At 48.3% G+C, this 23038-nt stretch overlaps 1 protein-coding gene across 2 annotated transcripts in view; it reads right to left on the reverse strand.

Annotated features, from left to right (window-relative positions):
• The window catches only part of LAMB3 (laminin subunit beta 3), a 148734-nt gene that overhangs the window by 65309 nt on the left and 60387 nt on the right, over window positions 1-23038 (reverse strand). Inside the window, exon 2 of one of the 2 annotated variants that reach the window (XM_039912512.1) lies at window positions 3851-3907. The exons of the other annotated variant lie outside the window; for it this stretch is intronic. The gene's annotated coding sequence lies outside the window, so the exon portion shown is untranslated. The remainder of the gene's footprint in view (window positions 1-3850; window positions 3908-23038) is intronic. 2 annotated transcript variants of the gene reach the window in all.

Raw genomic sequence — 23038 nt, forward strand, 5'->3', positions numbered from 1 at the left:
GGATATCTCCAACTCAAGACATTTCCCCTGCCCCTCCCCCTGCAATTTGGGATGGGACCTGGATACGTGGATCAGATTTCAGAAGCTAAAGGACAGAAAAGGCAAATGACTTTCCCTTGCACCTCCCAGAGCACCAAGCCAGAAGTAGACCCCAGGTAAATGTGCTTGCAGGCCAGAACTTGGCTCTCTTTTTATTCATTTTTTTTATTTTTTGTGGCATTTGTTAAGCACTTACTTTGTGCCAGCTTCTGTACTACGTGCTGGGGTAGGCACAAGATAATCAGGTTGGACACGGTCCCTGTCTCACATGGGGCTCACAGCCTAAGTAGAAGGGAGAACAGGTATTGAATCCCCATTCTACCGATGAGGAAACTGAGAAGTGAAGTGACTTGTCCGAGGTCACACAGCAAGCACTGCGCTATAGTTCAGTGGGGTGTGTTGCCGTCAGACTCAAGGCCCAGGAGAAACCGGGCAGAAAATAAGTGAGTAAAGGTGTGTTGTACTCTCCCAAACATTAAGTAAAGAGTTCTGCATACAGTAAGCTCTCAACAAATACCACTGATTCACTGATTGATTGATTGATTGATTGATTGATTGATTGATTAAACAGCATCTCCTCTCTTCCCTCTGTGTTTACGCTGTACAGGACGATGTGGCCATGGGCTCTCCCCCTAAGACTGTAAGTTTATTATGGACAGGGAAAATGTCTACTAATGCTTTTACATTGTAATAATAATAATGTTGATATTTGTTAAGCGCTTACTATGTGCAGAGCACCGTTCTAAGCGCTGGGGTAGATACAGGGTCATCAGGTTGTCCCACGTGAGGCTCACTGTCTTCATCCCCATTTTACAGATGAGGGAACTGAAGCACAGAGAAGTTAAGTGACTTGCCTACAGTCACACAGCGGGGCAGGGATTCGAACGCATGACCTCTGACTCCCAAGCCCGTGCTCTTTCCACTGAGCCACGCTGCTTCTCAAGCTGCTTGTACTCTCCCAAGCGCTGAGTACACGGCTCTGCACACAGTAAGGGCTCAATAAATACGATCGATGGATTGATTGGTCGAGTCCTGCGTGGGGGTTGCCGGAAGCCACTGGTGTTTTGTTCTCTGAACCTCCCTGTAATATAACTATTATTCCTACTACTCCTTCCATTACTCCTTGCTCCCTCCCAGAACTTCCAGGAGCAGTAAAATAAAGAGAAGCAGGTCTTTTCCCCAATTGCTCGGCTGAAATTACTTGCTGTGGGCGACTAACGGGGATGTTTGTTTAGAGCTCAGTACACGCCAAGCACTGTGCTAAGCACTGGAGTATATACAATATAAGCAGATTGGACCCAGTTCCTGGCTCAAACAGGCTCACAGTCTAAGGGGAAGGGAGAAAAGGTATCCTATCCCTCTTTTTGCAGATGAATCAGTCAGTCAGTTGGATTTATTGAGCGCTTACTGTGTGCAGAGCACTGTTCTAAGTGTTGGGGAAAGTATACTATAACAATAAACAGATAATAATAATAATAATGGCATTTAAGCGCTTACTCTGTGCAAAGCACTGTTCTAAGCGCTGGGGTTAATACAAGGTAATCAGGTTGTCCCCCATGGGGCTCACGATCTTAATCCCCATTTTACAGATAGGTAACTGAGGCACAGAGAAGTTAAGTGACTGGCCCAAAGTCACATAGCTGACAAGTGGCGGAGCCAGGATTAGAACCCATGACCTCTGACTCCCAAGCCCGTGCTCGCTTCCACTAAGCCACGCTGCATTCCCTGCCCACACTGAGCTTACTGTTTAGAGGGAACTAAAGCCCCAGAGAAGTTACTTGTTCAAGCTCACAAAACAGGTAAACGGCAGAACCAGGATGAGAACGCGGGTCTCCTGATTCCCAGCCCTGTGGTCCTTCCACTAGGCCACACTGCTTCTCTTCAGCGGACAAGACCAGTCTGGTGGAGGGAATCTTAGCAAAGCCTGGATATGCCTCCAGGAATAGTCCAGGTCCCCCCCTTCCCAACTCCCCCCAAATTCAAAGACTGCCAGGCAGCTGCCACCTGCCCCTCTCCATCTTAGCTGCCTCTTCTTTCTCCCCCTCCCTTCCTTCCCTCCTCCTTCTCCTCTCGCCCTGACTCCCGCTCCCTCCTCCTCCTCCCCCCCCGAGTTATTAGGAAACCCTTCTGGCCAGCGAGGGCCATCCAGCCACTGACCTCGTGGGACTCGTGCTCACGAAACCGAAGTCCAGGCCCGCTGACCCTTGGCCGCAGAGTGGACATGTGGAGCTGCAGATGGGGGCAGCGGCCCTGGATCAACCGTCCTGAGCAGAATCAGGGAGGCCAGCTTGGCCAGACTAGAGAGCCAGCGGGGTTTGTGGGTGGAATCGCGAGGGATGGGGAGGAGGGGCAACGGTAGGTAGGGCAGGGGGATGAGGTGGGGGCTTCCACTGGGCTCAGAGAGGCCGCCGTCAGGCCAAACATCAACTAATCTGCAAATCAGGCTCCTGCGCTGGCTGAAGGATTAATGCCATCTTTAAATGTTCAAAGTGACATTTCAATTCTGATAAAATAGATGAGTGGACCAGTTTCTTCATGTGTGTGTGTGTGTGTGTGCTTGTCCAAGTAGAGTTGGACTAGGAAATTGTTCAGCAATGCGTGACTGATAAGATCCTCCCACATACTGAACACTTCATAAGGGGAGCCTGCCTTCCCCCTTAGACGATGAGCCCCACGGACTGAAGCCAACCTCTTGTATGATTTCCAGCGCTTACCACAGTGCTTGTCGCATGGTAAGTGCTTAACAAATACCACAAGCATTCCTCAATCACAGCAGTCAACAGGGTCCGACTGGGCCCATTCCAGCAGCCACTGGGGCCCCCAGTTGCAGACAAACCTTTCAAGTGCTTATTCCAGCGCCCAAGACTAAGAACAGTGCTCTGAGCACGGGAGGGGCTCGGTAATAACGGATTGATGAAGCAGTGCTGCTGCCGCGCTCGGAGAAGCCACAGGGAGGGTCCAAAGAGGGGCCCTGGAATGCAGAAAGAGCCCATAGTTTGGCGGGGGAGGGGAAAGGGGCAATGGTCTAGTGGATAGAGCACGGGCCTGGGAGCCAGAAAGTCATGGGTTCTAATCCTGGCTCTGCCCCTTGTCCGCTGTCTGACCTTGGCATGTCGCTTCTCTTCTCTGTGCCTCAGTTACCCCATCTGAAAAGTAGGCCTTGAGACTGTGAGCCCCATATGGGACAGGGACTGTGTCCAACTCGATTTGCTTGTATCCTCCCTACATTTAGAACCGTCCTGGCATAGTAAGTGCTTAACAAATACCATTATTATTATTATTAAAATGTCTGGAGGCCCACCCGGCAAAAGCGAGGGAGGAAGGAGCTGCAGCCTGGAGCTATAGCCCCTCCTATTCTCAGCTGGCTGTAGCCAGCTCCAGACGGTCACCATTGCAGTCCAGGATCCTAACACAAGCCGCTGGTCCGTGGACTAGTGGAAAGAGCACAGAGATGGGAACGAGGGGGCCTCAGTCATAACCCTGTGTCTACCACTACCAATAACTCTCTGTGCTTCAGTTTCCTCTCCTGAAAAAGGGGATTCGAGAAGTGAAGTGACTTGCCCAAGGTCGCCCAGCGGGCAAGCGGAGGAGCCGGAATTAGAACCCAGGTCCTCTGACTTCCCAGGCCTGACCTCTCTCCCCTAAGTCACGCTACTTCTCTAACTTAGCAGGTTCTTGCAGAAGAGCAGGAGCGAAGTACCCCTCAGTCAAATTCCACCTGAAGGTTTCCCTCAAAGAGCATTTTCAACCCTCACCGCCCGTCATCTTCGTCATGATTTTTAGAACATGTGTTTTGCGCAGAGCGCTTTACCGAGTGCCTGGGAGCCTGCAGTCCAGGAGGAGACTCTGCCTCTGTTCCGGGAGCCACCTACATCCGAAAGGACAAACACAAAACTAGTTGGGAAGATAGAATTTCGGTTCAGTCTAGCCCTTTCCTGGGGGATAACGGAATCAATACCTTCCCTGAGCCCTCCGGGGAGCTCCAACATGCTAAGGCCTGGGTTTTGGCACCCCTTAAGACAGCAGAATGAACCCCAAGATTCGTCTGGGGCGAGGCGGTGAGTTCTACACCGTAAGCTCCTCCTCTAGATTTTCAGCTCATTTTTTGTGTGGTTTTCTTTAATGGTATTTGTTAAATGCTTCCTACGTGCCAGGCACCGTTCTACCCAACAGGGCTGGGGTAGATCCAAGCTAATCGGATTGGACACGGTCCTTGTCCCCCCTGGGGCTCACACTCTTGATCCCCATTTTCCAGATGAGGGAACTGAGGCCCAGAGAGGTGAAGTGACTTGCCCGGAGTCACAGAGCAGACAAGTGGTGGAGTCAGAATTGGAACCCAGGTCCTTCTGACTCCCAGCCCCCCTCTCTATCCACTAGGCCATGCTGAGCACTTACTCTGTTCCTAGCATTTGGGAAAGTACAACAGAATCAGCAGACACGTTCCCTGCCCTTAATGAGTCAGTCGGACTCAGAAGCAGCATGGCCTGGTGGGTCAGAAGGCCTGAGAGTCCAAAGGACCCGGGTTCTAATCCCAGCTCCGCTCACTGCCCTGAGACCCTGGGCGAAGCAAGCGTGGCTCAGTGGACAGAGCCCGGGCTCGGGAGTCAGAGGCTGTGGGTTCTAATTCCGGCTCCGCCACTTGTCAGCTGTTTGACTTTGGGCAGGCCGCTTCGCTTCTCTGGGCTGCAGTTCCCTCATCTGTAAAGTGGGGATGGAGACTGCGAGCCCCACGTGGGACAACCTGATCACCTTGTATCTACCTCAGCGCTTAGAACAGTGCTTGGCACATAGTAAGCGCTTAACAAATACCAACATTGTTATTCAATACCTGTTCTCTCTCCCCCTTAGAACGTGAGCCTTGTGTGAGACAGGGACTGTGTCCAACCTGATCATCTTGTATCTACCCCAATTCTTGACAGATAGTAATATGCTTAACAAATACCACAATTATTATTGTTCTTTTTGTTGTTGTTCTTCTTCTTATTACTTCCAGGATCCATAACTGGCTTAGATCCAGGTCGGGTCTAGTTCACAGACTTCCTTGCTCACCTCAATCATAGAAAGACTTTGAACTGAATAAACCCCATTCCCTCCCCCCACCCCCACCACCAGAGAAGGGGACATAGAATGACCTCCAGAAAGGACCCCGAATCCCAGAGAGACCCGCAGAGAAGAGCCGTACGCAAGTAGAGCCCTGGGGCGGGGCGGGGGCCGTAGGGCGCAGAATGCTGAGAACTGAGCTGAGAAACACTACTGTAGGGCTCCCAATTCTGATTTTTTTAATGGTATTTGTTAAGCACTCACTATGTGCCAGGCATTGTACTAAGCACTGGGGTACATACAAGCTAATCAGGTTGGACACTGTTCATATCCCACATGGGGCTCGCAGTCTTAATCCCCATTTTACAAATGAGGTGACAGAGGCCCAGAGAAGTGAAGTGATTTTCCCAAGGTCACACAGCAGACAAGTGGCGGAGCTGGGATTAGAACCAAGGTCCTTCTGACTCCCAGGCCTGGGCTCTAGCCACTAGGTCATGCTGCTTCACACTGATTCACATATACTATTCTTTGCAGTCACTCCTAACCTCCCTCCTTTTCCTCCAGCTAATGATTCCTCTTCTCTGTACTAGGTGTTTGAGAAGCAGAGAAGGAAAAAAACAGTGCAGTCTGCAGGAAAGTGCACAAGGCCATGAGTGAGAAGACTTGGGTTCTAATCCTGCTCTGCCACCTGTCCGCTGTGGACTTTGGACAAGTCATTTAACTTCTCTGGTCCTCAGTTGCCTCATCTGTAAAAATGGGGATTCAAAGCTATTCTGCCTCCTGCTTAAACTGTGAGCTCCATGAGGGACCTGATTATCTTGTCTCTACCCTAGTGCTTGGTACATAAAAAGGGCTTAATAATAATGTTATTATTATTACTATCATCATTAGGGGTAGGTGGGGGAAAATAATAATAATAATTGTGGTATTTGTTGTGTTTTCTATGTGTCTAGCACTAAATTAAGTGCTGAGGTAGATTCAAGCAAATCGGGATGGGCACGGTCCCTGTGTCTGTGCTCTATCCACTACGCCGTGCTGCTTCTCCTAAGCAGAGAGATCAAGGGGCTTGTCTTGTAATCAATCAGTGGTATTTACTGAGCCCTTACTCTGTGCAGAGCACTATACTAAAATCTTGGGAGGTTGTAATAGAGTAGGTAAACATGATTCTGGCAAGCAAGTATAAGGATATGTACACAAATGCTGGGGTTGGGGGAGGGAGGGGAGGTGTCGCCGAGTGGGGGTGCTAGGGGAGGACGGTCTGGTGAGTCTCTAAATGCTTAGGGGACACAGGCTCAAGTACAAAACCCTATTGCAGACCTCACTGGAGGCAATTTTCAGAGTCCAGCCTCCCTGGGATGGAACAAGACAAGAGTGATGTTTACAAACCCAGAAGGCAGAGGTCAGGAAGGAACACAGAAGGCAGCATGGGAGCCGGAATTATTTTAGGACTCTGAAGCTGCCGTCCACCTGAACCCCTGGGTCCAACAATCAGAGCTCTGAGAAACGACCCTTAGGCTGTCGGGAGGGTCTGATTGCTGGCAGTAAAGATGACACTTCCTTCTCTCCAGAAGTCTTTGCTCAGACAGATAAAGTCATGTGCTGCTGAAGATGATTAATTCTTTTGTGATCAAACTCTTCTTCTTACGGGTAAGACAAGAAGATAGGCCCAAGGGGAAAAGAGCCATAGAGGTGAGAGACCTTTCCTTTCATAGGCTTTTGACATCCAATCAGTCAATCGATCAATCGGTCAAGCACTATATACTTAGGTGAGTGTGATAGTGTAGGTAGACATACCCCTACCCTCAGGGAGTTTACAATCTAGTCATCTGCAAAATAAGACTATTTAAACTGATCAAAGGGCAGGGACTGTCTCTGTTACCTGATTTGTACACTCCAAGCGCTTAGTTCAGTACTCTGCACATAGTAAGTGCTCAATAAATACTACTGAATGAATCTTTTCGTCCTTCCCCCTGCCTCAGGGCAGCTTTGTCAGTCACAGAGGCACAGAGAAGTTATGTAATTTATCCAAGGTCACACAGTAGACAAGTGGCAGAGCCGGAATTAGAACCCAGGTCCTTTTGCCTCCCAGACCCGCGTTCTATTCGTTGTCACCTTATCACAGAGCTGTTAAGAGGGCAAGAGTGAGCTATGTATTGTGGGAGCACTTTGGGAAGAAACACACCATACATCAACCAAGGTATTACGATTATTTTAACTGGCATGCCAGGCTCTGGCTGCAGCAGGGACATTGATGTCTTCTTCCAAGGTAAATGCCATTGTCCCCTTTGGGGTTTGCAGCAAACATGCGAGAGACCTTCTCCTCCAAGCCAACCACCGGCTTCTGCTGTAACCCACACGCTGGGAAGCGGGAAGCAGTGTGGCCTAATGGATAGTCAGAGTCTGAGGAACTGGGAATCAGAGAACCTGGGTTCTAGTCCCGACTCCGACTCTTGTCACTCGTGTAACCTTGGACAAGTCACAACTTTTCTCGACCTAAGTTACCTCATCTGTAAAATGGGGATTAAGACTGTGAACCCCTTGTGGGACATTGGACTTTGTCCAATTTGATTAACTTAGATCTACCCCAGCACTCTTTACAGTGTCTGACACATAATAAGTGCTTAATGAATTATTAGCAGTAGTAGTAGTAAGTGCTGTTCAGTCATTTCCGATTCATAGCGACTCCATGGACGTACTTCCTCCAGAACATCTCGTCTTCTGCCATAATCCACAACTGTTCTAACGGTCCTTCCATTATCATTGTTATGATCTCTATCCATCTAGCTCCTGGTCTGCCTCATCCTCGTTTTCCCTGGACTTTTCCTAGCATTAATGTCTTGATCAGAGAATCAGTCATTAATGAATACCATAAAAAAAATTTGTCCCCTGAGGAAAACACATTTCCTCAGGTGGTAGGGACATCTTAGAATTCCCAGGATGGCAGCCGGGTTCTCTGGAACCACAGCCATCAGACTCTGGGCCCATGAATGGCATCAAGGCTGCATATCTCCCTCTCAGAGCCCAGCATTCACCATGCACCTGTCCCTCAGGGCCTACTGGTTATAATAACTGTGCAATTTGTAAGCTCTTGCTCTGTGCCAAGCACTATACTAAGCACTGGGGTAGATATAAGATAATCAGATCAGTCATAGTCCTTGTCATAATTTGCTAAATTCAAGATGCACAGGCCAGGTCTTCATTTTTATATTCAATCTCCCCTCATAGCCCACCCGCCCCACACTGAGAAACAAGAAGCAGTGAGTCGAATGGATAGAGCACAGACCTGGAAGTCAGAAGGCCCTGGGTTCTAATTCCAGCTCCCCTACTTCTTTCTTGTGTGACTTTGGGCAAGTCACTTTGCTTCTCAGAGCCTCAGTTACCTCATCTGTAAAATGGGGGTTAGTACTGTAAGTCCCATGTGGGACATGGACTGTATCCATCCTGATTATCTTGTCTCCTCCCCAGTGCCCAGCACACAGTAAGTAAACACTTTCCAAATATCATTAAAAAAAAATGTGAACCACTGGAGAAATATTGAAAGCCCATCATTCAATCCGAGTCATCAAAGACCCTATTCACTTGTTCCTCTTCTTCCCCAGAGGCCCTCCACTCCTCCTGGGCCAGCTGGACTGGGCCCCAGAGAGATCCTTTTCAATGGGAAAACCAAAGGAGATTGACCCACTGACAAGCTGGAACCGTCCCCTGAAGCAATAAGGCTGCAAGTCACTTCTCACCTGTCCATGTCAATGGCTCCAGCTTGGCAAAAAGACCCAGTGTCATCTACCTAAATGGTCAGAAGAGAAAAGAAGCCAAGAAGCTCGATCTGGCTGGACTCCATGTGCTCTTAACTGAAACAGTCCTTGGGCTGGGCCATTTTCTGGCTTTCCAGGGCTTCTAAAACCCAGGAGATCTCTCAGCTACGCTAGTGGCGGGGTAGATGGGCAAGGGAGGGGAGGTGGGAGGAGGAGGGAGGAAGCCAATCAGGTAAAAAGGAGAAGAAAGTTGCAAGACAGGCTCCTCTGTAGCCTGGAGGGATGACAGAAGGCTGATGGGAAGGAGGAGTGGTATTTTTCCAATAGGGCTTTAAGGAGACAGGTTCCTATGGCCAGGCCCCCAGCTGCGCCCAGGAAAGAAAGGGAGATCAAGCCCTGACATAGGCCTTTTCCTCCTCCCTGGAACTCCTCCTCCCTTCAAGCTCATCAGGCTAAAGCTTGTCTGTGAGACTGAGAGCCCCATGTGGGACAGGAACCGTGTCCAACCCAATTCACTTGTATCCACCCCAGCTCTTAGTACAGTGCCTGCCACAAAGTAAGCGCTTAACAAATACCACAGTGATTATTATCAATATCTGCTATTGATATTAATGCGTGTCTCTGCCTCTAGACTATAAGCTCATTGTGACAGGGAATGTATCTGTTATATTATTGTATTCCCCAATCGCTTAATACGGTGCTCTTCACACAGTAAGCACTCAGTAAATACAGTTGACTGACTTACTCTCCATAGTGGATAAAACACAGGCCTGGGAGTCAAAGGTTCATGCCTTCTAATCCCAGTTCTGCCACCTGTCTGCTGTGTGACCTTGAGCAAGTCACCTCACTTCTCTGGGTCTCAGTTACCTCATCTGTAAAATGGGGGTTGAGACTGTGAGCCCCTCGTGGGATAGGGACTGTGTCTAACTCAATTTGCTTGTATGCACCTCAGTGTTACACAGGAAGCACTTAACAAATACCACATTTATTATTATCTTAAAGTCCTAATGAAAATACAACTCCACCAAGAAGCCTCCCCCCAATTAATTCCCTACACCACAAGGCACATCGACCCAGTAGCCACCTTGAGCAGTTATGTACCGGTACTCATCATGACCACTAAATGCATACTGAATTATTTACTCAGCTATTTCAACCTGACGTATTCATGCTAGCACTTACCTCAGTTTCTTTCTCCTGCTCCCTGTACCTGTTAAAATAATATGTCTGCCTGACTTCCCCATTTAATTGAAAGCCACTAGAGGCCAGGGACTCTCCTAAGCACTTAGTACCACGCTAAGAGAAGCAGCGTGGCTCCGTGGAAAGAGCCCGGGCTTGGGAGTCAGAGGTCATGGGTTCGAATCCCGGCTCCGCCCCTTGTCAGCTGTGTGACTGTGGGCGAGTCACTTCACTTCTCTGTGCCTCAGTTGCCTCATCTGTAAAATGGGGATTAACTGTGAGCCTCACATGGGACAACTTGATTACCCTGTCTATCCCAGCGCTTAGAACAGTGCTCTGCACATAGTAAGCGCTTAACAAATACCAACGTCATTATTATCAGCCCATAGTCAGGACTCGGCAAATGCCACTGATTCATTGATTTATTTTGTTAATAATAATAATGATGGAATTTGTTAAGCCCTTACTGGGTGTCAAGCCACTTCTCGGAGTCACACCTGGAGAGTTTCCAGTACTCTACCAGTCTCGACAATGGGAGGGATAGTCAGATAGAGGCATATCCATTCCATTCCTAGCTTGGGCAGTGGCTAGCAAGAGGAAGGCAACCCGCTACAAGTTAAAACTCCACTGTGCTGGGCAGCAACAGCATGGGAGAGAGTCGAGGGCAGAGGCTCAGGTTTACTGCACGGAAGGAGGCAGTGGTAAACCACTTCCATATCTTTACCAGAAAACTCTATGGAGATACTACCAGAACGACTGTAGATGGAGGGGCATTCTGGGAGAGATGTGCCCATGGCATCGCTATGGGTCGGACACGATTCTTCAACAACAACAACAATGTGTCAGCACTGTTGATCTCTAGAGTTTGAACTTCCATCAATCCAATTTTCCTAGGAGCTAGGCTGCTCACCCAGAAGAAAATTAAGCCCCTCATTCAAGGCCTAGAAGTGTACCTTAAATAACTCAGACAGCTCTATCCCTCCTACTCATCCATTCTTTTTCCATCACACCCCAATTGGTGCTCTTCATTCCTATCAAGCTAGACTATTCACCGTGCCTCGTTCTCACCTCTTCCCCAACATTGACCTCTTGCTCCTACCTTCGCTTCTGCATGGAATTCCTTCTCCTTTCCCATCCAACTGATCACTAATTTCAACACCTTCCAAGCCTCTCTGAAATCCTACATCTACCAGAAGGCCTTCCTTGATTAATCCCTAAGCTTTCCACCTTATATTTCTCCTACTGCCACTTCAGAACTTTCACACTAAGTACTAAAACACTCCCACTCTCTCTCTCTATATATATATATATGTACACACACACAACAAATATACACACATATAAGCATACACACAAATATATATATACACATATACACTTACACACAGATATATTAGAGAAGCAGCGTGGCTCAATGCAAAGAGCGCGGGCTTGGGAGTCAGAGGTCATGGGTTCAAATCCCCGCTCCGCCGCTTGTCAGCTGTGTGACTGTGGGCATGTCATTTAACTTCTCTGTGCCTCAGTTACCTCATCTGTAAAATGGGAATTAAGACTTTGAGCCTCATGTGGGAAAACCTAATTACCCTGAACCTACCCCAGAGCTTAGAACAGTGCTCTGCAAATAGTAAGCGCTTAACAAATACCAACATTATTATATATATATATATATATATATGTATATATATATATATATAAAATGTGTGTGTATTTATTTGTTCTCTATTACTTTCCCCTAACTATAGTTGATTCTAGCATCTGTTTTCCCCACTAGATTGTAAATTCTCTGAGGGCAAAGATCATATTTATCAACTTTATTGTACTCGTCCTCACACTTAGTACAGTGTTCCAGTGATCGGCACATAGAAGGTACACAGTAAAGACCGTTGATTAAGAAGTGAAGACTGTAAAAGAAAGAAAAATCAGTATTTTTTTTTCCTTCCAAAGCAGTAATCCCACCTCCCCTCATGAATCCCAAATCCCCAAACCCAAGGTTCAAGAAGAATTTCTCTGTACGTCTTCCCTGTTGCTGGGGTGGATTAGATTTCCTGGCCTATTGCATCAGTCCTGGATTATTATAACAGTTGTCTCAGTGCCAGGATACATGATTCCACCTCACTCTCCCTGAAATAGATCCTTTCTCTTTCTGGAAACCATCCAGATCTTTACCCTGGGCTCTCTCTGAAGGATTCTGTTTCCCCAACCCCTCCATCTTCCCTTTTCCCTACCCTTCCTTAGCATGGCCTAGTGGAAAAACCCGTGGACCCGGGAGTTAGAAGTCCTGGGATCTAATCCCAGTTCTGCCATTTGTCTGCTGTGCAAGTCACTTAACTTCTCTGTGCCTCAGTTACCTTATCTGTACAATGAGGTTTAATTGTCCTCCCTCCAACTTGAACTGTGAGCCCTGTGTGGGACAGGGACTGTGTCCACTGTGATTATCTCGTACCTACCCCAATGCTTAGTATAATGCCTGGCACATGGTAAACACTTAACAAGTACCATAACAAAAAAAAGAAAAACATAAGGAAAAAGAACGTCAGCCTGACTGGTGTGGCCTTATTGATTCTCACATTCATAATAATAATAATGATGGCGTTTGTTAAGCGCTTACTATGTACAAAGCACTGTTCTAAGCGCTGGAGAGGATACAAGGATTCACACTGACTCACACAAGGGAGGATTCATTACTGACTCATCTCCAACTAAACCCTCATTTCCTCTTATCCCTTGCCCTTCTGCGTTACTTTTGCACTTGGATTGTACCCTTTATTCACCCCTCAGATCCACAGCACTTATGTACATATTTGTAATTAATTCACTTATATTAATGTCTGCCTCCCCTTCTAAACTGTAAATTTGTTGTGGGCAAGGAACATGTATACCAACTGTTACATTGAACTCTCCCAAGCAGTACAGTGCTCTGCACACAGTAAGCTCTCAAGCAATACGATTGATTGATCCAAACAGGACAGTGGAAAAGCCAAGAATCACTTGGGTTGTGGGAACTGTCATTCACTAAGCATAAAGTGTGTTGGTGGGCGGGAGTGACTTCAGCCCTCAATCAGGAGCCAAGGTGTAAGGTGCTGCAGACGATCTCTTCTATCTCACCGCCGACCTCTCGCTCTTATCCTACCTCTGGCCTGGAAGAATAATAATAATAATAATGTTGGTATTTGTTAAGCGCTTACTATGTGCAGAGCACTGTTCTAAGCGCTGGGGTAGACACAGGGGAATCAGGTTGTCCCACGTGGGGCTCACAGTCTTCATCCCCATTTTACAGATGAGGGAACTGAGGCCCAGAGAAGTGAAGTGACTTGCCCACAGTCACACAGCTGACAAGTAGCAGAGCCGGGATTCGAACTCATGACCTCTGACTCCAAAGCCCGTGCTCTTTCCACTGAGCCACGCTGCTTCTCTATACCCTCCCTACTCATGTCAGACAGATAAATGCTCCCCCCACCTTCAAACTTTATTGAAGGCCCATCTCCTCCAAGCAGCCTTCGCTGACTAAGCCTTCCTCTCCTCTTCTCCCACTCCCTTCTGCAGCGCTCTTACTTGCTCCTTCATTCATCCTCCCTCCGTCCCCACAGCACATTTGTATTTATCTGTAATTTATTTATCTATTTACAATAATGTCTGTCTCCCCTTCTACAGTGCTTTGCACACCCTGATGCCTGAAGCAATGGGGCAACTTGTTCTTTCTCAAGCTGACAGCTTCTACTGGCCATGAGCTGCTGCGATAACGGTATTTATTAGGAGCTTCCTATGTGTCAAGCACTGGGATAGATACAAGACAATCAAATCGGACATGGTCCTTGTCCCACAGTGAGCTCACAGTCAAAGATGAAGGGAGAACAGATATCTATATTGAGGAAATTGAGGTACGGTGAAGCGACTTGTTCGAGACCACACGGCAGGCCAGTGGTGGTGCTGGGATTGGAAATTGGGTGTCCCGATTCCTAGTCCCATGCTCTTTCCACTAGCCAAGAGACTGGGGCTACACCACTCTCCCTCATATTGTCTCTGATTCTTCCCACACCTCATCATTTATCATTTATCAAGAGGAGATGCTCCTTGTGCGCAAGGAATGTATCTGCTATATTGTGTGGTACTCTCCTGAGTGCTTAGCACAGTGTCCTGCACACAGTAAGCACTCAATAAATATGATAAATATAATTGATAGGTGGGGTCAAGAGGAAGAAGGGCTGCCCAAGGGGACTCCACAGATATAAGGTACTTGTTAAGCCAAAAATAGTGTTTAACCAACTGGCGTAGATATAAAATAATCAGATTGAACACAGTCCCTGCCCCGCATGAGGCTCATATTCTAAAAGGAAGAGAAAACAGGTATATCTCATTTTTTAAATGAGGAAAAGGAGGTCCAGAGAGATTAAGTGACTTGCCCAAGGCCACTCAGCAGGCAGATGGTAGAGCTGGGACTAGATCCCATATCTCCTGACTCCCACATCCTTGCTCTTTCCACTAGCGGAAGGTAAAGAGGAGGCCAGATGGTAAGGAGCTGGCAGAAGCGGTTAGTTCTTAGGTAATTTCCTGTGAAAATACAGGCCCGGGCATCCCAGTCACCAGTGGGAAAGACCTTGGCTCATACCGAGGCACAGGCTCCTTTAGGATGGCACTACCTGAATCCATGGCAGGACTGAATTGTTGAGCTGCACCCGATTCTCTGTCTCCAGTTAGTGTGAGCTCCTGTGGGCAGAGGACATAATTTGTACTTCTGCTATACTTTCCCAGGCACTTAGCGTACTGCATTTTTGGGAATCAGAGGATCTGAATTCTAATTCCAGCTCTTCTACTTGCTAACTGGGTGACATGGGGGAAGTCACTTCACTTCTCTGTGCCTCAATTTCTTCATCTGCTTTCCTTCCCCCTTAGATCTGGAGTCCCAAGTGGGTCAGGGACTCTGTCTGACCCGATAATTTCGTATCAAACCCAGCACTTAGTAAATTGTTTGGCACATAGTAACACTTTTACAAATACCACAGTAATTAGTATTTTCCAATAGGCACTCAATAAATACTATAGTTACTACTGCCACTTACTTAACTTCCCTCAGTTCTTAATCCAACCCCAGGAAATGGGGACATCTTAAAGCGATTTCCACTGTCCTTATTCCTCAACTTGATCTCTGATTGAACTGTCCCCTGGACTGACCCCATGGCTCCAGACCCTTCAGCGATGTGTCGACCAACTCCATTATATCGTCCACTCCCAAGTGATTAGTACTTGTCAGCTGTGTGACTTTGGACAAGTCACTTAACTTCTCTGTGCCTCAGTTACCTCATCTGAAAAACGGGGATTAAGACTGTGAACCCCACATGAGACAACGTGATTACCTTGTATCTACCCTGGCACATAGAACAGTGCTTGGCACATAGTAAGAGCTTAACAAATACCATTATTATTACTATTATTACTACGCTCTGTAAACAGTAAGTGCTCAATAAATGTGATTGACTGACGGAAGCCCCTGAAAACACTGTCAAAGCAAAGGCGTAATTTCTTCCACTACTCATTAACACTCCATCGAAGCCCTGCCTTCCTATGGTAAGCTTCAACAGACAGAGAAGCAGTGTGGCCTAATGGAAAGAGTATGGGTCTGGGAGTCAGAGGACTTGGGTTCTAATAACAGGTCCGCCACCCTCTAGACTGCCAAGCTCACTGTGGGCAAGGAATGTGTCTGTTTATTGTTGTATTGTACTCTCCCAAGCACTTAATACTGTGTTCTCCATAAGGTAAGTGCTCAATTAATATGATTGAATGAACTTGTTACCTCATCTGTAAAATGGGGATTGTGGCTGTGGCTCATGGACTGTGTTCAACCTGCTTACTTGTTTTGTTGTCTGTCTCCCCACTTCTGGACTGTGAGCCCATTGTTGGGTAGGGATTGTCTCTATTTGTTGACGAATTGTACTTTCCAAGTGCTTAGTACAGTGCTCCGCACACAGTAAGCGCTCAATAAATGACTGAATGGATGAGTGAATGAAACTGATTATTTTCTATCTCCCCCAGTGCTTAGTACAATGCCTGGCTCATAGTAAGTGCTTAACAAATGCCATTAAAAAAAAATACCCATTCTCCTTCCCACTTAAACTGTGATCCCCAAGTGAGACATGATTGTGTCTGACCTGATTAAGTTGTATCTACCCCAGCGCTTAGAACGATGCTTGACTCTTAGTAAGCACTGAACAAATGCCGTAATTATTGGAAAGTGAGGCCACTGTGAGAATAAACATAGCTTACAAAGCCTGGCCCTCCTCATTTCTGGGAAGAGGTTCAGATCTATGCAAAATTGCTGAGCTTGGAATGGTTTGGGATGAAAACCCTAAAGGTAGACAGATGGTGGGTAAGAGGATGGGGAGGAAATACCTGCCCTCTATAGGACCTTCAGTGTCCCCATCCATGGCGTGCTCGCGACGTGAAGGAGCGAACGTTTCGCTAAAGGGCTGTTGGAAGAAGTGAAATGAGGACACATTTCCCCTTTCCGCTCCCTGATGGGACCGGCCTTGGGTAAGCCAGAGGGCTCTGACTCATCTTCCCTGTGAAAGAAAGGGTTCCACCATCTGGGGGTGGTTTGGGCTTGGGGATGATCTGTCTGCTAAAGAGAAACCCCCAGAAGAGCCCACCCAGAATGCAGAGAACTCCCTAGGGGGGCAGTGTGGCTCAGTGGAAAGAGCACGGGCTTGGGAGTCAGGGGTCATGAGTTCGAATCCCAGCTCTGCCACTTGTCAGCTGTGTGACTGTGGGCAAGTCACTTCACTTCCCTGTGCCTCAGTTACCTCATCTGTAAAATGGGGATTAACTGTGAGCCTCACGTGGGACAACCCGATTACCCTGTATCTACCCCAGCGCTTAGAACAGTGTTCGGCACATAGTAAGCGCTTAACAAATACCAACATTATTAAAGAAGAGCCCCCTGTGGAACATGGACTGCATCCAACCTTACTATCTTGTTCCTCCCCCAGTGCTTAATACTGTGCATTGTAAATAGTAAACGCCTAACAAATACCATAAAACACAAAAACACACATTGTAACGAGGTTGTCCACCTAAGAGGGGGTCTACACTACAGAGACACTTTGTAATGAGTCACCCCAGAGGGGTACCCAGATATAGGCTCCAGGCTACAGACAGAACAACAGAGGGGGTCCCTGCCCTTTCTTTTGTGGTATTAAACTCTGAAGTGCCAGGCACTGTACTAAGAGCTGGGGTAGATACAAGCTAATCAAGCTGCCCCATAAGGGTCTCACAGTCTTAATCCCCATTTTATAGATGAGGTAATGAAGCAATCAATGGTATTTATTGAACACTTACTATGTGCAGAACACTGTTCAAAGCACTTGGGAGAATACAACAGAATTAGTAGACAGATTCCCTGCCCATAAAGAGCTTACAGTCTAGAGAAGGAGACCATCATTAATACAAATGAGTAAGCTATAATATGAAATTTAAAGATACGGACATAAATAATGTTGGTATTTGTTAAGCGCTTACTATGTCCCAAGCACCGTTTTAAGTGCTGGGGTAGATACAGGGTAATTGGTTTGTCACATGTGGGGCTCACAGTCTTCAGCCCCGTTTTACAGATGAAGTAACAGAGGCCCAGAGAAGTAAAGTGACTTGCCCAAGGTCACATAGCAGACAAGTGGCGGAGCCAGGATTAGGATCCACGTCCTCTGACTCCCGAGTCCGTGCTCTTACCACTAAACCACGCTGCTTCTAATGCTGTGGGGGTAGGGATAGGGAAAATATCCAGTGTCCAAAGGTCTCAATCATTCATTCATTCAATGGTATTTACTGAGCGCTTACTGTGTGCAGAGTAATAATAATAACGTTGGTACTTGTTAAGCGCTTACTATGTGCAGAGCACTGTTCTAAGCGCTGGGGTAGATACAGGGTCATCAGGTTGTCTCACGTGAGGCTCACAGTCTTCATCCCCATTTTACAGATGAGGTAACTGAGGCACAGAGAAGTTAAGTGACTTGCCCACAGTCACGCAGCTGCCAAGTGGCAGAGCCGGGATTCGAACCCACGACCTCTGACTCCCAAGCCCTTGCCCTTTCCACTGAGCTACGCTGTTTCTCTACTGTACTAAGCGCTTAGAAAGTACAATTCGGCAACAAATAGAGACAATCCCTACCCAACAATGGGCTCACAGTCTCGTCTAGTTTCAGATCCAAGTGCGCAGAGGATGCAGATGGGAGAGTGAGACAGGGAAAAGAAGGTTTAATCGGGAAAGGCCTCTTGGAGGAGATGTGATCTTAATAATGCTTTGAAGACGGAGAGAGAAGTGGCCTGACGAATATGGAGGGGGAGGGAGTGCCAGGCTAGGGGTAGGATGTGGGAAAGGGGTTGGCAGTGAGATAGATGAGATGGGGGTACAGTGAGTAAAGTGGAGCTAGGAAAGTGGAGTGTGTGGACTGGGCTGTAGTAAGAGATTAGTGAGGTGAGGTAGGATGGAGCAAGCTGTTTGAGTGCTTTAAATCCAATGGTAAGGAGTTTCTGTTTAAAGCGAAGGTGGGTGGGCAGCCACTGAAGGTTCTTGAGGAGTGGGGAGACATCGACTGAATGTTTTCGGTTACTGAGGCACAAAAAGCTGAAGGAACTTGCCCAAAGTCACACAGCAGAGAAATGGCGGAGCCGGTATTAGAACCCGGCACCTCCTGACTCCCAAGACTGAGCTCTACCCAATGGGCCCCACTGCCTTCAAAGCACACCTCTCGGGGCCGGAGCACCCTGCCATGGGACTGCACAAAAAACACCCAGGCTGCAGTCATCTGACCCAGCCTCCGAAATCCAAGAAAATCCCATCCTAGATGAGGTCAACAGCCGTGACTGATGGCAAAATCACGGTGGCAGCCAGCCGGGCCTCAAGAGAAGAAATGACAAACCTGTGACGAACGCAGCAGGATGTGAGAAAGGAGAAGCAGCGACAAGGCAACGCCATTGCTCCTTCCGGTGACCAGGCTTCGGGCTTTCGGCTGCGTGTTAGCACGGACGCAATGGAAAACTGAACGGGCCTCTGACTTAAGGGCTTATGACGGGCTACGTGTGTCCTTGCATGTGTGGGACTTTGGGCTGATGCGGAGTCAGGGGTGGAGGTGAAGGCTGGGAGAGGCTTGATGGACAAGCTTACCTAACCATATCATTTTATTTTCATAATAATAACAGTACTGATTAGCTATAGGATTTGTTAAACTCTCATTTCCCCTATGCCTTCTCCCAACTTCATTGACCCTTTAAGCATTTGAGAAGCAGCATGGCCTAGTGGATAGAGCACGGGCATGGAAGTCAGAAGAACCTGGGTTCCAATCCTGGCTATGCCACTTGTCTGCTGTGTGACCCTGGGCAAGTCACTTTCCTGCTCTGTGCCTTAGTTACCTCATCTGGTAAATAGGGATTAATACTGTGAACCCCATGAGGTACATGGACTGTGTCCAACCTGATTACCTTGTATCTACCCCAGAGAGTGCTTAATTAAAAAGAAAAAAAGATATTCAGCCCACCCTCGGCTCTACAGCACTTATGACGTATCAATCAGTGGTATTCATCGAGCACTTACTGAGGCAGAACATTGTAGTAACTGCTTCGGAGAGTCAGTACAACAGAGTTGAGAGACACGTTCTCTGCCCACAGAGAGTTTACCGTCTAGAGAGGGAGACAGACATTAAAATAAATTACAGGTATGTGCAAATTTGCTGTATTGTACTGGCTCAAGGGTTCTAGCAGCGTGGCTCAGTGGAAAGAGCATGGGCTTTGGAGTCAGAGGTCATGAGTTCGAATCCCAGATCTGCCACTTGTCAGCTGTGTGACTGTGGGCAAGTCACTTAACCTCTCTGGGCCTCAGTTCCCTCATCTGTAAAATGGGGATGAAGACTGTGAGCCCCACGTGGGACAACCAAATTCCCCGGTGTCTACCCCAGCGCTTAGAACAGTGCTCTGCACATAGTAAGCGCTTAACAAATACCAACATTATTATTATTCTAATCCTGGCTCTGCCACTTGTCAGCTGTGGGACCTTGGGCAAGTTACTTAACTTCTCTGTGCCTCAGTTACCTCATCTGTAAAATGGGGATGAAGACTGTGAGCCCCACGTGGGACAACCTGATTGCCTTGTGTCTACCCCAGCGTGGCTCAGTGGAAAGAGCACGGGCTCTGGAGTCAGAGGTCATGGGTTCGAATCCCGGCTCGGCCACCTGTCAGCTGTGTGACTGTGGGCAAGTCACTTCACTTCTCGGTGCCTCAGTGACCTCATCTGTAAAATGGGGATTAAGACTGTGAGGCCCACGTGGGACAACCTGATTCCCCTGCGTCTACCCCAGCGCTTAGAACAGTGCTCGGCACATAGTAAGCGCTTCACAATTACCAACACTTAGAACAGTGCTTGGCACATGGTAAGCGCTTAACAAATACCAACATTACTACTATTATTATTATTAACTTCTCTATGCTTCATCTGTAAAATAGGGATGAAACATGTTTTCCCTTAGACTGTCCCATGTGGGACAGAAAGTGTGTCAAATCTTTTATCAAGCCCAGAGCTAGATAAACAAGTGCTTAATAACACTACAATTATTAAGACTTGCTCCCCACTCTCAGAACCTGGAGACTCTCTGCCCAAAGAATCATCCTAAAATAAATAACAATTCAGACTAATAAAAATCTCTGATCTCTGAAACACTTTCACTGCTCCTGCCCCAGGGCTCAAGGCACCATCTGCCCAAACTGTTGCAAGATTTCATCATTGAGGTTTTGCAATTTTCTGGCAGGCTTGAGTTCTTCCACCCTCTCAGAGTGCCTCCCCACTCCTTCTCCCCTCCCCTCCCCGCCACAACCTGAAAGAGTGAGTCCTTTGCTCTACTTTGCTAAATCTGAGATATTAGTTACAAAATCCAGTTTACACAAAGGGCAATGCCCTAATCCTGGCCAAAGTCAATCCAACCCATCCTACACCTTCATCATCTCCCACCCTGTCTCTCCTACCCTCTCCAAGCCCCTGAATGGGAAAGAAATGGACTCTCTTGAAAATATACACCTGGCTGCTCCACTTGCCTTGCGCTAAGCATTTTTTTTTTTTAATTTAAGAATACCACCATTTAAAATGATAAGGCCTGGAAATGGATTTCGCAGATGTCCCTTTGCCCTGGGCTAGCCCTTATCACACATTCAAATCTCAGCGTTTATGCAGATACTATTCTTAGCAAGACGCCCCCTCCTCCTCCCCAGGCCCCCGGGGACACGCATGCATGTGCTGCTCAACCCATATGTGAACATGCTAGGCACGACTCTGAAGCACAGGAGGTAGCAGGGTCATGCACCGCTATGGTATATGCATACACACCTACCCACAAATATGCACACGACTCCTCTGACTGCTCTAGGCCTCTTAGCAGTGAACCTCCAAATTCCAAAGCTACACATTCTTTTCCAGTTAGGACTAAGGTACACCCAGACCACGCATTCCAGAAGTGCAAACAAGTGGGCCTGCGAGCAGCTCGCGGAGCAGGTTCTGCGGAAGAACCGGCAACGCTTCGTTGCCAAAGTATAATAATAATAATGTTGGTATTTGTTAAGCGCTTACTATGTGCAGAGCACTGTTCTAAGCTGGGGTAGATACAGGGTAATCGGGTTGTCTCACGTGAGGCTCACAGTTAATCCCCATTTTACGGATGAGGTAACTGAGGCACACAGAAGGTAAGTGCCTTGCCCACGGTCACACAGCTGACAAGTGGCAGAGCCGGCATTCGAACCCATGACCCCTGACCCCCAAGCCCAGGCTCTTTCCACTGAGCCACGCCGCTTCTACGAGTATCCCAGTCGTGTGCACATTCGCAGTATCTGTGGAGGGACTATCGATCAGCTTCCGAGTTCAGCAGTTCAGTTACCGCACTGTTATTGATCGGAACGGTCTGCTTCTGACGTCAAGACTCTCGTGTTTATTGTGGTACCTGTTGAGCGCTTGTTATACGTGAAGCACTGTTCTAAGCACTGGGGAAAATACAAGTTAAACGGGCAAGCATCTGTTTTTTGTTTTTTACGGCGAGAGAAGGGGTCAATTCACTGGGATAGATCCCTCATCTTCCGGCCTCTCGCTTTCCCTGCCCTATCCTCTCCCGGGACAAGGACCCCGGATGAGGAAAGCTCTGCACAAAAAGCAGTGTTCAGATCACAGAGCACAGTACAGCGCTCTGCACGCAGTGAGTTCTTAATAAATACGACTGATGAATGAATGAAAGTCACGAACCTCAAAGCTTAAACATTAAAGCTCTGGAGATTTTTTCTGCAAAGCCAGCTCCAAAGGGGTGCCTGTGGCCCGGCTCCCCCGCCACCTTACCCTTCAAAAGCACGAAGAAAGGGCCCCGTAAGAACTAGACTCCTATATAGAGAGGGCCGGGCCGGGATGGGCCACTCCGCGCTGACCTCTGACCTCTCCCCCGCGGGCCCTGGGCCCTCCGGCACGTCCCTGTCCTGCCCTGCTCACATGGCCCCAGCGTGCAAACCGCATGGCCCCCACCCTCCCTGCCAGCCCCCTCCCTCTGCCCCCTCTCCTGCTGCTACAGCCCCCTCCTCAGCCCTTACAGCCCCCTCTCCTAGCCCCCTCCCCCAGCCCCCCCAGTCCTGCTGCTACAGGACCCACTCCTTGCCTCCTGCCCTGCTCTTACAACCCCTCCCCGGCTGTTCCGGTCCCCACTTAGAGCTTCCTGCCCACTCCCCCGGCCCGACTCTTACAGTCCCTTTCCCCGGCCCCCACCCCCGGTGTTACAGCCCCCTCCCCAGATCCTCTACCCTGCTGTTACAGCCCCCTCTCAGAGCTCCCGGCCCCCTCCCCCAGCCCCTTGCCCTGCAGCTCCTGCCCCCTCTCCCGGCCCCCAGCCCCTCTCTTACACCCACCTCCCCTAGCCCCCAGCCCTGCCGCTACAGCCCCCTCTCCTGGCCCCCCACCCTGCTGCTACAGCCCCCTCCCCTTGCCCCCGGCCCCGCTCTTACAGCCCTCTCCCCAGCCCCCTGCCCTG

Source organism: Ornithorhynchus anatinus, chromosome 7 (assembly GCF_004115215.2).
Source record: "Ornithorhynchus anatinus isolate Pmale09 chromosome 7, mOrnAna1.pri.v4, whole genome shotgun sequence".
In the NCBI taxonomy this organism is placed as follows: domain Eukaryota; kingdom Metazoa; phylum Chordata; class Mammalia; order Monotremata; family Ornithorhynchidae; genus Ornithorhynchus; species Ornithorhynchus anatinus.